The sequence below is a fragment of the Schistocerca americana genome, chromosome 3 (genome assembly GCF_021461395.2).
Source record: "Schistocerca americana isolate TAMUIC-IGC-003095 chromosome 3, iqSchAmer2.1, whole genome shotgun sequence".
NCBI lineage: Eukaryota > Metazoa > Arthropoda > Insecta > Orthoptera > Acrididae > Schistocerca > Schistocerca americana.
The window spans coordinates 506,119-524,480 of record NC_060121.1 but is presented as its reverse complement, the minus strand read 5'-3'; positions in this window follow the sequence as shown (position 1 = coordinate 524,480).

Here is an 18,362-nt window from a genome sequence, read left to right as displayed (position 1 = left end):
ATAATGTGTCCGAGGCGGCAATAGACCCTTCGACACAAGCCGGCTGGAGGACGATGTGTTGAATCTCGACCAAATTTGAATATACCATCGTCGTTAGCAGGGTCGGAACGTTAGAATTAAATGTCAGTTTTGCGTCCGATTCGAAAATCTAGACTCACAGAAGAACGACCAGTAAGTGCCCGAGGCAGCAATAGACCCTAAGAGACAAGTCGGCTGGAGGATGATGTATTGAATCTCGACCAAATTTGAATGTATCATCATCGTTAGCAGGGTCGGAAAGTTAGAATTCAATGTCACTGTTGCGTCGGATTCGAAAATCTAGACTCACAGAAGAACGACAATAAGTTGCCCGAGGCAGCAATAAACCCCTGGAGACAAGTCGGCTGGAGGACGATGTATTGAATCCCGAAAAAACTTGAATGTAGTATGGTCGTTAGCAGGGTCGGAACATTGGAATTCAATGTCCGTTTTGCGTCGGATTCGGAAATCTAGCCTAACAGGAGAGCGACCATAAGGTTTCCGAGGCAGCTGTAGACACTATAAGACACGTCAGCTGGAGGACGATGTATAGAATCTCGACCAAACTTGGGTGTACCATCGTATTTAGCAGCTTCGGAACGTTATAAGTAAATGTCAGTTTTTCGTCGGATTCGAAAATGTAGACTCACAGGAGAACGGCCATAAGGTGAGCGAGGCTGCAATTGACCCTTGGACACAAGTCGGCTGGAGGACGATGTATTGAATCTCGCCCAAACATGTGTGTACCATCGTCTTTAGCAGGGTCGGAAAGTTATAATTCAATGTCAGTTTCGCGTCGGATTCGAAAACCTAGACTCACAAGAGAATGACCATAAGGTTCCCGAGGCAGCAATAGACCCTTGGACCCAAGTCGGCTGGAGGACGGTATACTGAATCTCGACCAAATTTGAATGTACCATCGCGGTTAGCAGGGTCGGAACGTTAGAATTAAATGTCAGTTTTTCCTCCGATTCGAAAATCTAGACTCACAGAAGAACGACCATAAGGTGCCCGAGGCAGCATGAGACCATTAGAGACAAGTAAGCTGGAGGATGGTGTATTGAATCTTGACCATACTTGAATAAACCATCGTCGCTAGCAGGGTCGGAAAGTTAGAATTAAATGTCAGTTTTGCGTCCGATTCGAAAATCTAGGATCGCAGGAGAACGAATATAAGGTGCCCGAGGCAGAACTAAACCGTAGGAGACAAATCGGCTGGAGGACGATGTATTGAATCTCGACCAAAATTGAATGTACCATCGTCGTTAGCAGGGTCAGAACGTTAGAATTAAATGTCAGTTTTGCGTCGGATTTGAAAACCTAGATTCACAAGAGAACGACCAAAGGTGCCCGAGGCAGCAATATACCCTATGAGACAAGTCGGCTGGAGGACCATGTATTGAATCTCGACCAAACTTCAACGTATCATCGTCGTTAGCAGGGTCGGAACGTTAGAGTTCAATGTGTTTTGCGTCGGATTCGAAAATCTAGACTCAGAGGAGAACGTCCCATATGGTGGCCGTGGCAGCAATAGCACCTTGACACAAGTTGGCTGGAGGACGATGTATTTAATCTCGACCAAATTTGTGCCTACCATCGTCGTTAGCAGCGTCGGAACGTTAGAATTAAATGTTACTTCTGCGTCGGATTCGAAAATGTGGACTGGGAAACCGCCATAAGGTGCCCGAGGCAGCAATAGACCCCTTGGAGACAAAACGGAAGGAGGACGATGTATTGAATCTCGACCAAACTTGAATGTACCAGCGTCGTTAGCAGGGTCAGAACGTTAGAATTAAATGTCAGTTTTGCGTCCGATTCGAAAATCTAGACTCACAGGAGAACGACCATAAGGTGCCCACTGCAGCCTTAAGCCCTTGGAGGCAAGTCGGCTGGAGGACGATGTATTGAATCTCGACCAAACTTGAATAAACCATCGTCGTTAGCAGGGTCGGAACGTTAGAATTAAATGTCGGTTTTCCGTCCGATTCGAAAAAGTAGCATCACAGGAGAAAGACCATAAGGTGCCCGAGGCAGCGTCAAACCCTTGCAGAAAAGTCGGCTGGAGGACGATGTATTGATCCTCGACCAAAGTTGAATGTATCATCGTCGTTAGCAGGGTCGGAACTTTAGAATTAAATGTCAGTTTTTCGTCCGATTCAAAAATCTAGACTCACAGAAGAACGACCGTTAGTGCCCGAGGCAGCAATAGACCCTATGAGACAAGTCGCCTGGAGGACAAAGTATTGAATCTCGACCAAAGTTGAATGTACCATCGTCTTTAGCAGGGTCGGAACGTTACAATTAAATGTCAGTTTCGACCAAACGTGGGTGTACCATAGTATTTAGCAGCTTCGGAACGTTATAATTAAATGTCAGTTTTGCGTCGGATTCGAAAATCTAGACTCGCAGGTGAACGGCCATAAGGTGAACAAGGCTGCATTAGATCCTTGGACACAAGTCGGCTGGAGGACGATGTATTGAATCTCGATCAAACTTGTGTCTACCATCGTTGTTAGCAGCGGCGGAACGTTAAAAAAGAATGTCTGTTTTGCGTCGGATTCGAAAAGGAGACTCACAGGAAGACGAACATAAGGTGCCCGAGGCAGTTATAGACCTTTGGAGACAAGCCGCCTGAAGGACGATGTATTGAATCTCGACCAAACTTGAATGTATCATAGGCGTTAGCAGGGTCGGAACTTTAGAATTCTATGTAAGTTTTGGTCGGAGAACGACCATAAGGTGCCCGAGGCAGCAATAGACCATTGGAGACAAGTCGATTGTAGGACGATTTATTGAATCTCGACCAAACTTGAGTGTACCACCGTCTTTGGCAGGGCCGGAACGTTATACGTATTTGAAGGTCAGTTTTGCGTCCGATTCGATAGTCTAGAGTCACAGGTGAGTGACCATAAGGTGCCGGAGGCAGCCTTAAACGCTTGGAGACAACTCGGCTGGAGGACCATGGATTGAATCTCGACCAAACTTCAATGTATCATCGTCGTTAGCAGGGTCGGAACGTTAGATTTCAATGTGTTTTGCGTCGGATTCGAAAATCTAGACTCACAGGAGAACGACCATAAGGTGACCGACGCAGCAATAGCCTCATGACACAAGTCGGCTGGAGGACGATGTATTAAATCTCGACCAAATTTGTGTCCACCATCGTCGTTAGCAGCGTCGGAACGTTAGAAATAAATGTCAGTTTTGCGTCGGATTCGAAACGGAGACTCACAGGAGAACGAGCATAAGGTGCCCGAAGCAGCAATAGACCCTTGGAGACAAGTCTGCCGGAAGCCGATGTATTGAAGCTCGACACAATTTGTGTGTTCCATCGTCATTACGTGGCTCTGAACGTTACAATTAACTGTCAGTTTTACGTCGGATTCGAAAAGGAGACTCACACGAGAAATACCATAAGGAGCCCGAGGCAGCAATAGACCCTTGGTGACTAGGCGGCTGGAGGACGATGTATTGAATCTCGACCAAACTTAAATGTATCATCGACGTTAGCAGGGTCGGAAGGTTAGAATTCTATGTGAGTTTTGATCGGCTTCGAAAATGTAGACTCACAGGAGAGCGACCATAAGGTGCCCGAGGCAGCAATAGAACCTCGGAGACAAGTCGGCTGGAGGACGATGTATTGATTCTCGACCAAATTTGAATCTACCTTCGTCGTTAGCAGGGTCTTAATGTTAGAATTAAATTTCAATTTTTCGTCCGATTCCAAAATCTAGACTCACAGAAGAACTTCCATAAGGTGCCCGAGGCAGCAATAGACCCTATGAGACATGACAGCTGGAGGACGATGTATTGAATCTCGACCATACTTAAATGTATCATCGTCGTTAGCAGGGTCGGAACGTTGGGATTCAATGTGAGTTTTGATCGGCTTCGAAAATCTAGACTCACTGGAGAACGACCATAAAGTGCCCGAGGCAGCAATAGACCCTCGGAGACAAGTCGGCTGGAGGGCGACGTATTGGATCTCCACCAAACTTGAATGTACCATCAACGATAGCAGGGTCGGAACGTTAGAATTAAATGTCAGATTTGCTCCGATTCGATAATTTAGAGTCACAGGAGAACGACCATAAGGTGCCCGAGGCAGCCTTAAACCCTTGGAGACAAGTCGGCTGGAGGACGATGTATCGAATCTCGATTAAACTTGAATTTCCCACTGTCGTTAGCAGGGTCGGAACGTTAGAATTAAATGTCAGTTTTTCGTCCGATTCGAAAATCTAGACTCACAGAAGATCGTCCATAAGGTGCCCGAGGCAGCAATAGACCCTATGAGACAAGACGGCTGGAGGACGATGTATTGAATCTCGACCATACCTGAATCTATCATCGTCGTTAGCAGCTTCGGAACGTTAGGATTCAATGTGAGTTTTGCGTCGGATTCGAGAATGTAGACTCACACAAGAACGAACATAAGGTCACTGAGGCAGCAATAGCCCCATGCACACAAGTCGGCTGGATTACGATGTATTGAATCTCGACCAAACTTGTGTCTACCATCGTCGTCAGCAGCGTCGGAACATTAGAATTAAATGTAAGTTTTGCGTCGGATTCGAAAAAGTACACTCATGTTTGGTCGAGATTCAATAAATCGTCCTGCAGCTGACTTGTCTACAAAGGGTCTACTGCTGCCTCAGGCACCTTACGGTCGTTCTCCTGTGAGTCTAGGTTTTCGAATCCGTCGTAAACTGTTATTCAATTATAACGTACCGACCAGGCTATAGGCGATGGTACACTCATGTTTGGTCGAGATTCAATAAATCGTCCTACACCCGACTTGTCTCCAAAGGTCTATTGCTACTTCGGGCACCTTATGGTCGTTCTCCTGTTAGTCTAAATTTTCGAATCCGACGCAAAACTTGTAGTTAATTGTAACGTTCATGGCCTCCTAATGACGATGGAACACTCAAATTGCGTCGAGATTCAATACATTGTCCTCATGCCGTCTTGTCTCAAAGGGGATATTGCTGCCTCGGGCACCATGTGGTCCGTCTACTGTGAGTCTAGGTTTTCGAATTCGACGCAAAACTGTTATTTAATTATAAAGTTCCGACCCTGTTAAAGACGATAGTACACTCATGTTTGGTCGAGATTCAATAAATCGTCCTCCAGCCGACTTGTCTCCAAGGGTTTAACGCTACCTCGGGCACCTTATGGTCGTTCTCCTGTGAGTCTAGATTTTCGAATCGGACGCAAAACTGACATTTAATTCTAACGTTTCGACCCTGCTAACGACGATGGTAAATTCAAGTTTAATCGAGATTCAATACATCGTCCTCCAGCCGACTTGTCTCATAGGGTCTATTGCTGCCTCGGGCACCTTATGGTGGTTCTCCTGTGAGTTTACATTTTCGAATCCGACGCAAAACTGACTTTGAATTCAAAAGTTCCGAGAAATGCTAACGACGATGATAAATTCAAGATTGTTCGAGATTCAATAAAACGTCCTCCAGCCGACTTGTCTCCAAGGGCCTTTTCCTGGCTCGGGCAGCTTATAATTGTTCTCCTGTGGGTCTAGGTTTTCGAATCCGACGCAAAACTGTTATTTAATTATAACGTTCCGACCCTGCTAAAGACTATAGTACACTCATGTTTGGTCGAGATTGAATAAATCGTCCTTCAGCCGACTTGTCTGCAAGGGTTTGACGCTGCCTCGGGCACCATATGGTCGTTCTCCTGTGAGTCTACATTTTCGAATCGGACGGAAAACCGACATTTAATTCTAACGTTCCGACTCTGCTAACGACGATGGTACATTCAAGTTTGGTCGAGATTCAATACATCGTCCTGCATCCGACTTGTCTTCAAGGGTCTACGTGTGCCTCGTGCACCTTACGGTCGTTCTCCTGAGAGTCTAGATTTTCTATTCCGACGCAAAACTGACATTAAATTCTAACGTTCGGACCCATCTTACGACGATGGTGCATTCAATTTTGGTCGAGATTCAATACATCGTCCTCCAGCCGACTTCTCTCATAGGGTCTATTGCTGCCTCAGGCACTTTATGGTCGTTCTCCTGTTAGTCTAGATTTTCGAATCCGACGCAAAACTGACATTGAATTAGGACGTTCCGACCCTGCTAACGACGATACTATATTCAAGTTTGGTGGAAATTCAATACATCGTCCTCCAGCCGACTTGCATCCAAGGGTTTGAGGCAGTCTCGGGCAGCATATTGTCGTTCTCCTGTGAGTCCAGATTTTCGAATCATACGCAAAACTGACATATAATTCTAACGTTCAAACACTGCTAACGACGAGGGTCGTCACAAGTTTGGTCGAGATTCAACACATCGTCCTCCAGCCGACTTGTGTCGAAGGGGCTATTGCTGCCTCGGTCACCTTACGGTCGTTCTCCTGGGAGTCTAGATTTTCGAATCCGACCCAAAACTGACATAGATTCGTAACCTTCCGACCCTGCTAACGACGATGATACATTCAAGTTTGGTCGAGATTAAATACATCGTACTCCAGCCGTCTTGTCTCTTAGGGTCTATTGCTGCCTCGGACACCTTATGGACATTCTTGTGTGAGTCTAGAATTTCGAATCGGACGAAAAACTGACATTTAATTCTAACGTTTCGAGAAATGCTAACGACGATGATACATTCAAGTTTGTTCGAGATTCAATAAAACGTCCTCCAGCCGATTTGTATTCAAGGGTCTTTTGCTGGCTCGGACACCTTTTGGTCGTTCTCCTGTGGGTCTAGGTTTTCGAATCCGACGCTAAACTAGTATTTAATTATAACGTTCCGAACCTGCTAAAGACGATAGTACACTCATGTTTGGTCGAGATTCAATAAATCGTCCTCCACCCGATATGTCACCAACGGTTTGACGCTGCCTCGGGCACCTTATGGTCGTTTTCCTGTGAGTCTAGATTTTGGAATCCGACGCAAAACTGACATTCAATTATATCGATCCGACCCTGCTGAAAACTATGGTACACTCATGTTTGGTCGAGATTCTATAAATCGTCCTGCAGCCCACTTGTCTTCAAGGGTCTACTGCTGCCTCGGGCATCCAACGGTCGTTCTCCTGAGAGTCTAGATTTTCGAATCCGACGCAAAATTGACATTTAATTGTAACGTTCGGACCCTGCTTACGACGATGGTAGATTCAATTTTGCACGAGATTCGATACATCGTCCTCCAGCCGACTTGCCTAAAAGGGTTTAGGGCTGCCTCGGGCATCTTATGGTCGTTCTCCTGTGAGTCCCGATTATCGAATCGGACACAAAACTGACATTGAATTCCAACGTTCCGACCCTGCTAACGACGATGGTAGATTCAAGTTTTGTCGAGATTCAATACATCGTCCTCCAGCCGACTTGTCTCATAGGGTCTATTGCTGCCTCGGGCACCTTATGGTCGTTCTCCTGTGAGTTTACATTTTCGAATCCGACGCAAACCTGACATTGAATTAGGACGTTCCGACCCTGCTTACGACGATAGTATATTCAAGTTTGGTGGAAATTCAATACATCGTCCTCCAGACGACATGTCTACAGGGGTCTATTGCTGCTTCGGGCACCTTATGGTCGTTCTCCTGTGGGTCTAGATTTTCGAATTGGACGCAAAACTGACATTTAATTCTACGGTCCGATGCTGCTAACGACGATGGTACATTCAAGATTGGTCGAGATTCAATACATCGTCTTCCAGCCGACTTGTATCCAAGGGTTTAAGGCAGTCTCGGGCACCATATTGTCGTTCTCCTGTGAGTCTAGATTATCGAATGGGACGCAAAACTGACCTTTAATTCTAACGTTCAAACCCTGCTAACGAGGATGGTAAATTCAAGTTTAATGCAGATTCAATACATCGTCCTCCAGCCGACTTGTCTCATAGGGTCTATTGCTGCCTCGGGCACCTTATGGTCGTTCTCCTGTGAGTTTACATTTTCGAATCCGACGCAAAACTGACTTTGAATTCAAAAGTTCCGAGAAATGCTAACGACGATGATACATTCAAGTTTGTTCGAGATGCAATAAAACGTCCTCCAGCCGACTTGTCTCCAAGGGTATTTTGCCTGCTCGGGCACCTCATGGTCGTTCTCCTGTGGGTCTAGGTTTTCGAATCCGACGCAAAACTGTTATTTAATTATAACGTTCCGACCCTGCTAAAGACGATAGTACACTCATGTTTGGTCGAGATTCAGTAAATCGTCCTCCAGCCGACTTGTCTGCAAGGGTTTGACGCTGCCTCGGGCACCTTATGGACGTTCTCCTGTGAGTCTACATTTTCGAATCGGACGCAAAACCGACATTTAATTCTAACATTCCGACCATGCTAACGACGATGGTACACACAAATTGCGTCGAGATTCAATACATCGTCCTCCAGCCGACTTGTCTCCAAGGGTCTATTGCTGCCTCGAGCACCTTATGGTCGTTCTCCTGTGGGTCTAGGTTTTCGAATCGGACGCAAAGCCGAGATTTAAATCTAACATTCCTACCATGCTAACGACGAAGGTACACACAAATTGCGTCGAGATTCAATACATCGTCCTCCAGCCGACTTGTCTCCAAGGGTCTATTGCTGCCTCGGGCACCTTCTGGTCGTTCTCCTGTGAGTCTAGATTTTGGAATCCGACGCAAAACTGACATTCAATTATATCGTTCCGACCCTGCTGAAAACTATGGTACACTCATGTTTGGTCGAGATTCTATAAATCGTCCTGCAGCCCACTTGTCTTCAAGGGTCTACTGCTGCCTCGGGCACCCAACGGTCGTTCTCCTGAGAGTCTAGATTTTCGAATCCGACACAAAATTGACATTTAATTCTAACGTTCGGACCCTGCTTACGACGATGGTAGATTCAATTTTGCTCGAGATTCGATACATCGTCCTCCAGCCGACTTGCCTAAAAGGGTTTAAGGCTGCCTCGGGCATCTTATGGTCGTTCTCCTGTGAGTCCCGAATATCGAATCGGACACAAAACTGACATTTAATTCCAACGATCCGACCCTGCTAACGACGATGGTAGATACAAGTTTTGTCGAGATTCAATACATCGTCCTCCAGCCGACTTGTCTCCAAAGGTTCATTGGTGCCTCGGGCACCTTATGGTCGTTCTCCTGGGTCTACATTTTCGAATCCGACGCAAAACTGTTATTTAATTATAACGTTCCGACCCTGCTAAAAACGATGGTACACTCATGTTTGGTCGAGATTCAATAAATTGTCCTGCAGCTGACTTGTCTACAAAGGGTCTACTGCTGCCTCAGGCACCTTACGGTCGTTCTCCTATGAGTCTAGGTTTTCGAATCCGACGAAAACTGTTATTCAATTATAACGTTCCGAAAAGGCTATAGGCGATGGTACACTCATGTTTGGTCGAGATTCAATAAATCATCCTACACCCGACTTGTCTCCAAAGGTCTATTGCTACCTCGGGCACCTTACTGTCGTTCTCCTGTTAGTCTAGATTTTCGAATCCGACGCAAAACCGACATTTAATTCATACGTTCCGACCCTGCTAACGCCGATGATACATTCAAGTTTGGTCGAGATTCAATACATCGTCCTCCAGCCGACTTGCCTCCAAGGGTTTAAGGCTGCCTTGGGCACCTTATGGTCGTTGTCCTGTGAGTCTAGATTTTCGAATCGGATTCAAAACTGACATTCAATTATAACGGTCCAACCCTGCTAAGGACGATGGTACACACATGTTTGGTCGAGATGCAATAAGTCGTCTTCATCTGACTTGTCTTCAAGGGTCTACGTGTGCCTCGGGCACCTTAAGGTCGTTCTCCTGAGAGTCTAGATTTTCGATTCCGACGCAAAACTGACATTAAATTCTAACGTTCGGACCCATCTTACGACGATGGTACATTCTATTTTGGTCGAGATTCAATACATCATCCTCCAGCCGACTTGTCTCCAAGGGTTTATTTCTGCCCCGAGCATCTTATGGTCGTTCTCCTGCTAGTCTAGATTTTCGAATCCGACGCAAAACTGACATATAATTTTAACGTTCCGACCCTCCGAACGACCATAGTACATTCAAGTTTGATCGAGATTCAATACATTGTCCTCCAGCCGACATATCTCCAGAGGTCTATTGCTGCCTCGGGGGACTTACGGTCGTTCTCCTGTGAGTCTAGATTTTCGAATCTGACGCAAAACTGACTCTGAATTCAAAAGTTCCGACAGTGCTAACGACGATGATAGATTCAACTTTGGTCGAGATTCAATACATCGTCCTCCAGCCGACATCTCTCATAGGGTCTATTGCTGCCTCGGGCACTTTATGGTCGTTCTCCTGTTAGTATAGATTTTCGAATAGGACGCAAAACTGACAGTTTATTCTAACGTTCCGGTCCTGCTAACGACGATGGTACACACAAATTGCGTCGAGATTCAATATATCGTCCTCCAGCCGACTTGTCTCCAAAGGTCTAATGCTGCCTCGGGCACCTTATGGTCGTTCTCCTGTGGGTCTAGATTTTCGAATAGGACGCATAACTGACAGTTAATTCTAACGTTCCGGTCCTGCTAACGACGATGGTACATTCAAGATTGGTCGAGATTCAATACATCGTCCGCCAGCCGACTTGTATCCAAGGGTTTAAGGCAGTCTCGGGCATCATATTGTCGTTCTCCTGTGAGTCTAGATTTTCGAATCGGACGCAAAACTGACATTTAATTCTAACGTTCAAACCCTGCTAACGACGATGGTAAATTCAAGTTTAATGGAGATTCAATACATCGTCCTCCAGCCGACTTGTCTCATAGCGTCTATTGCTGACTCGGGCACCTTATGGTCGTTCTCCTGTGAGTTTACATTTTCGAATCCGACGCAAAACTGACTTTGAATTCAAAAGTTCTGAGAAATGCTAACGACGATGATACATTCAAGTTTGTTCGAGATTCAATAAAACGTCCTCCAGCCGACTTGTCTCCAAGAGTCTTTTGATGGCTCGGGCACCTCATGGTCGTTCTCCTGTGGGTCTAGGTTTTCGAATCCGACGCTAAACTGTTATTTAATTATAACGTTCCGACCCTGCTAAAGACGATAGTACACTCATGTTTGGTCGAGATTCAGTAAATCGTCCTCCAGCGGACTTGTCTGCAAGGGTTTGACGCTGCCTCGGGCACCTAATGGTCGTTCTCCTGTGAGTCTACATTTTCGAATCGGACGCAAAACCGACATTTAATTCTAACATTCCGACCATGCTAACGACGATGGTACACACAAATTGCGTCGAGATTCAATACATTGTCCTCCAGCCGATTTGTCTCCAAGGGTCTATTGCTGCCTCGGGCACCTTATGGTCGTTCTCCTGTGAGTCTAGAATTTCAAATCCGACGCAAAACTGACGTTCAATTATAACGTGCCGACCCTGCTAAAAACGATGGTACACTCATGTTTGGTCGAGATTCAATAAATCGTCCTGCAGCTGACTTGTCTACAAAGGGACTACTGCTGTCTCAGGCACCTTACGGTCGTTCTCCTGTGAGTCTAGGTTTTCGAATCCGACGAAAACTGTTATTCAATTATAACGTTCCGACCAGGCTATAGGCGATGGTACACTCATGTTTGGTCGAGATTCAATAAATCGTCCTACACAAGACTTGTCTCCAAACGTCTATTGCTACTCGGGCACATTATTGTCGTTCTCCTGTTAGTGTAGATTTTCGAATCCGACGCAAAACTGACATTGAATTAGGACGTTCCGACCCTGCTAACGACGATAGTACATTCAAGTTTGGTGGAAATTCAATACATCGTCTTCCAGCCGACTAGTCTCCAGGGGTCTATTGCTGCCTCGGGCACCTTATGGTCGTTCTCCTGAGGGTCTAGGTTTTCGAATCCGACGCAAAACTAGTATTAAATTATAACGTTCCGACCCTGCTAAAGACGGTAGTACACTCATGTTTGGTCGAGATTCAATTTATCGTTCTCCAGCCGACTTGTCTCATAGGGTCTATTGCTGCCTCGGGCACCTTATGGTGGTTCTCCTGTGAATTTACATTTTCGAATCCGACGGAAAACTTACTTTGAATTCAAAAGTTCCGAGAAATGCTAACGACGATGATACATTCAAGTTTGTTCGAGATTCAATAAAACGTCCTCCAGGCGACTTGTTTCCAAGGGTCTTTTGCTGGCTCCGGCACCTTATGGTCGTTCTCCTGTCGGTCTATGTTTTCGAGTCCGACGCAAAACTGTTATTTAATTATAACGTTCCGACCCTGCTAAAGACGACAGTATACTCATGTTTGGTCGAGATTGAATAAATCGTCCTCCAGCCGACTTGTCTTCAAGGGTTTGACGCTGCCTCGGTCAACTTATTGTCGTTCTCCTGTGAGTCTACTCTTTCGAATCGGACGGAAAACCGACATTTAATTCTAACGTTCCGACCCTGCTAACGACGATGGTACATTCAAGTGTGGTCGAGATTCAATTCATCGTCCTCCATCCGAGTTGCCTCCAAGGGTTTAAGGCTGGCTTGGGCACCTTATGTTCGTTCTCCAGTGAGTCTACATTTTCGAATCGGACGGAAAACCGACATTTAATTCTAACGTTCAGACCCTGCTAACGACGATGGTAAATTCAAGTTTAATCGAGAGTCAATACATCGTCTTCCAGCCGACTTTTCTCATAGGGTCTACTGCTGCCTCAGGCACTTTATGGTCGTTCTCCTGTTAGTCTAGGTTTTTGAATCCGACGCAAAACTGACATTGAATTAGGACGTTCCGACCCTGCTTACGACGATAGTATATTCAAGATTGGTGGAAATTCAATACATCGTCCTCCAGCCGCCAAGTCTCCAGGGGTCTATTGCTCCCTCGGGCACCTTATGTTCGTCCACCTGTGGGTCTAGATTTTCGAGTAGGACGCAAAACTGACATTTAATTCTAACGTTCCGATCCTGCTAACGACGATGGTACATTCAAGTTTGGTCGAGATTCAATATATCGTCCTCCAGCCGACTTGTATCCAAGGGTTTAAGGCAGTCTCCGGCACCATATTGTCGTTCGCCTGTGACTCTAGATTATCGAATCGGACGCAAAACTGACATTTAGTTCTAACTTTCCGACCCTGCTAACGACGTTGGTACATTCAAGTGTGGTCGAGATTCAATTCATCGTCCTCCATCCGAGTTGCCTCCAAGGGTTTAAGGCTGGCTTGGGCACCTTATGTTCGTTCTCCAGTGAGTCTACTCTTTCGAATCGGACGGAAAACCGACATTTAATTCTAACGTTCCGACCCTGCTAACGACGATGGTACATTCAAGTGTGGTCGAGATTCAATTCATCGCCCTCCAACCGACTTGTCTCCAAAGGTCTATTGCTGCCTTGGGCACCTTGTGGTCGTTCTCCTGAGTCTACATTTACGAATCCGACGCAAAACTAACATTTAATTCTAACGTTCCCACGCTGCTAACGACGATGGTAGACACAAGTTTGGTCGAGATTCAATACATCGTCCTCCAGCCGACTTGTCTACAAGGGTGTATTGCTGCCTAGGGCACCTTATGGTCGTTCTCCTGTGAGTCTAGATTTTCGAATCCGACGCAAAACTGACGTTAAATTACAACGTTCCGACCCTGCTAAAAACGATGGTACACTCATGTTTGGTCGAGATTCAATAAATCGTCCTGCAGCTGACTTGTCTACAAAGGGTCTACTGCTGCCACAGGCACCTTACGGTCGTGCTCCTGTGAGTCTAGGTTTTCGAATCCGACGAAAACTGTTATTCAGTTATAGCGTTCTGACCAGGCTATAGGCGATGGTACACTCATGTTTGGTCGAGATTCAATAAATCATCCTACACCCGACTTGTCTCCAAAGGTCTTTTGCTACCTCGGGCATCTTATTGTCGTTCTCCTGTTAGTCTAGATTTTCGAATCCGACGCAAAACTGACATTGAATTAGGACGTTCCGACTCTGCTAACGACGATAGTACATTCAAGTTTGGTGGAAATTCAATACATCGTCATCCAGCCGACTAGTCTCCAGGGGTCTATTGCTGCCTCGGGCACCTTATGGTCGTTCTTCTGAGGGTCTAGGTTTTCGAATCCGACGCAAAACTAGTATTGAATTATAACGTTCCGACCCTGCTAAAGACGATAGTACACTCATGTTTGGTCGAGATTCAATAAATCGTCCTCCAGCCGACTTGTCTCCAAGGGTTTAACGCTACCTCGGGCACCTTATAGTCGTTCTCCTGTGAGTCTAGATTTTCGAATCGGACGCAAAACTGACATTTAATTCTAACATTCCGACGCTGCTAACGACGATGGTAGACACAAGTTTGGTCGAGATTAAATACATCGTCCTCCAGCCGACTTGCCTCCAAGGGCATCTTATGGTCGTTCTCCTGTGAGTCCCGATTATCAAATCGGACCCAAAACTGACATTTAATTCCAACGTTCCGACCCCGCTAACGACGATGGTAGATTCAAGTTTGTCGAGATTCAATACATCGTCCTCCAGCCGACTTGTCTCATAGGGTCTATTGCTGCCTCGGGCACCTTATGGTGGTTCTCCTGTGAGTTTACATTTTCGAATCCGACGCAAAACTGACTTTGAATTCAAAAGTTCCGAGAATTGCTAACGACGATGATACATTCAAGTTTGTTCGAGATTGAATAAATCGTCCTCCAGCCGACTTGTCTGCAAAGGTTTGACGCTGCCTCAGGCACCTTATGGTCGTTCTCCTGTGAGTCTAGATTTTCGAATCAGACGCAAAGCTGACATTTAATTCTAACTTTCCGACCCTGCTAACGACGACGGTTCATTCAAGTTTGGTCGAGATTCAATACATCGTCCTCCAGCCGACTTGGTTCCAACGGTCTATTGCTGCCTCGGGCACCTTATGATCGTTCTCCTGTGAGTCTAGATTTTCGAATCCGACCCAAAACTGACATAGAATCTTAACATTCCGACCCTGCAAACGACCATGACACATTCAAGTTTGGTCGAGATTCAATACATCGTCCTCCAGCCGTCTTGTCTCATAGGATCTATTGCTGCCTCGGGCAGCTACACTACATCTCCTCACTCCTCTTGCCACCATGGACCAGCTCCTGCCATTAGATGCTCACATCAGCCACCGTGCCACATCCTACCGCCTGCTGCCACCCTGGCCCTGGTCATGGCGATAGACACTCTCACCAGCAACCTCCTTACATCTGATGCCATCCTGGCCCAGGTCCCTTCAATAGACAGTCACTTCGCACTTCGGCCAGCGCTCCACCTCCTCGCTACTGCTGCTGCCCTGGGCCAGGTTCTCAGAATAGGCGCTTGCATGAGCTAATGCACCACCTCCCCATACTGGCTGCCACCCAGGCCCAGGTCTCGGTAATAGAACCTCACATTGGCCCTTGCTTTTGCTGCCACACTGGTCAAGCACATGGCGAGGGACACAAACATTGCCAACCACGCTACCTCCTCGCACATGTACCACCCTGGCCCAGGTCCTGCCAATAAATGCTCACTACGGCCACAATGACACCTCTTCACACCTGCTGTAACCTGGCCCAGTTCCTGTCAAGAAAAACACTTATTTCGGCCACCGCTCCACCTTGTCGCCCCTGCTGCCACACTGGCCCATGTCCTGGCAATAGACACACACCTCAGCCCTTACTCTATCTCCTCGAACCTGCTGCCACCCTGGCCCACATCCTGGCCGTAGTCGCTCACATCATGAACTGCTCCACCTCGTTGTGCCTGCTGCCAACCTCGCCACAAGTCCTGGAAATCAGCGACTGGCAACCTTCTCACAACTGCTGCCACACTACAACGTCCTTGCAATAGACACTCCCATTGCCCACTGCTCCACCTGCTCATGCCGGCTGCCACCCTAACCCAGGTCCTGGCAGTAGATGCTCACATCGGCTGCCGCACCACCTCTTCATGCCTGCAGCCGCCCTGACCCAGAACCTGCCGATAAGCACTCACATCGGCCACCACACAACCTATTTGCACCTGCTGCCACCTTGGTCCAGGCCGGCAGTAGACGCTCACATTGGCCACCGCTCCACTTCCCCACATCTGCTGCCACACTGGCCCAAGTCCTTGAAATAGGCCCTAACATAGACAATGATTTTTGGCCACTGCTGCACATCCCTACACCTGCAACCAGCCTGGCCCAGGCCGTGACGAATGACGCCCTTGCATTGGTCACTCACATCTGTCATCACACCACCTCACCACACCTGCTGCCACCCTAGCCCAGGTACTGACGAAAGACACACAACGGCCACTAATCAACCACTTCGCCCCTACTACCACACTGGCCTAAGCACTGGCAATAGATGCTAACATCGGCGTCCACTCTACCTCGTCGCGCTTACTACCAACCTGGCTCAGATCCTGGCAGTTGATGCTCACATCAGCCACCGCTCTACCTCGTCGTGCCTGCTGCCTACCTGACACCGATTCCTGGTAATAGATGCTCACATAGGTACCCGTGCAACCTCCCCACACAACTGCTGCTACAGTGCCGAGGTCCTCGCAATAAATGCTGACATTGGCCACTGGGCCACCTGCAAGTGAAGGGTGCCACCCTGTCCGAGATCATCGACCTCCTTGCCACCTCCTTGCTCCTGCTGCCACCCTGGCACAGTTGTAGAGGACAGGGTGTGATTTCTAGGAAATACGGAGCGAAATTGTGATTTGCTGTGTTTCAGTGCGCGATGCGCCAGTTTGACGGCAAACGGTGGACGAAAGCTGGACAGTGCATTATGCAGGTGACATAGTTTTGCAACGAGCGTCGGTATGTGTGTACGTGCACAGCAATCATCAGAACGCAGCATAAGCAGAATTACACAGGCGCGGGCCGCGTGTGGTGTGGGTGTGTTAGCCAACTCATCAAGAACCTTCTAACAGACACCCCGCTGCATACCCGGGGATTCAACAGCGGCTTGCACTATTGAAGGGCGTCAGCATTCGGTTCAATCGAATAGGCATTTGGTCGCTGTAACGTCGTTATCGTTAGTGACGCTGCCTCTGAAGACCGGTTCGCGGTGGGCATTGCCTGCTGCTGCACTGGCGACTGCTGGCGTTGTCACGAGCCGCAGCATCTGCAGGAGGCGAGCTGGGCCAGGCCTCGTGCTGCTAACCTCCAACAGCCTGCGCAGCCGTGGACCGATCCCGGTGTCGCGTTCCACAGACTGCGTGCATCAGCAAGGCTCCACAACAACACGTGTTTTGGGGCTGAGCCACCGGAAAATGTGTTGGGAGAATCAACAAGAAAGAGAAAGATTGATAAAAAAATGTTTCAAATGGCTCTGAGCACTATGGGTTCATCAGTCCCCTAGAACTTAGAACTACATAAACCTAACTAACTTAAGGACATCACACACTGTCATTCCCGAAGTCGCGCGGTTCCAGACTGTAGCGCCTAGAGTAGAATTCTACAATCAGCCATCTTCTTCCACAAAGCCAATCATTACAACCCTGAACACGTCTCCCGCTCCGGTCATCCGATTACACAGGTCCTGGCAATAGACACTCACATCAACCACTGCTCCACCTCCTTGCACATTCTGCTACCCTCGCCCAAATCCTGGCTATAGACGCTCACATTTGAAACCAAGCCACCACCCCACACCTGCTGCTTCCCTCAAATAGGTCCTGCCATCCTGGTCCAGGTTCTGGCAATAGACGTACAAAATCAAACTCGGTGCCACCTCTTAGCGCATACTGCCACACTGGCCGTGGCAAATGACGGTAACATCTGCCACCACACCACCTCACCACCGCTCCACAACAGCCGTCACCCTGGATCAGGCCCCAGCAATAGATGCTCACATCTGACACGTCGCCACCACCTTACACCTGCTGCTTCCCTCACCAAGGGGCTGGCAATAGACGCTCACATCAGCCACCACACTACACTCCCTCACCTGCTACCGCGGTGGCCCATGTCTTGCAATAGACACTCAAATTGGCCCAAACCCGATCTCTATGCGCCGGCTTCCCCTGAGGCAATACATGCTCACATCAGTCAGTGCTCCACCTCATTGTTCCTACTGCCGAACAGGCCCTGAGTCTTGGCAATAGACGCTCACATCGGCGACCATGCCATCTCCACACAACTTGTGTCACCCTGCCCAGGTACATGCAAGAAACGCTCGCATTGGTCACTGCTCCACCTGCTTATGCTGGCTGCCAGCCAAACCCAGGTCCTGGCAATAGACGCTCACATCGGTCACCACGCCACCTCGACACGCCTCCTGCCAACCTGGCCCTGGTCTTAGCAATAGACGATCACATTGGCCACTGCTACACCTCCCCACACCTGCTGCCCCCCTGGCCAAGGCACTGGCAATGGTCGCTGACATCTGCCATCACTCACCTCCCCATACCTGCTG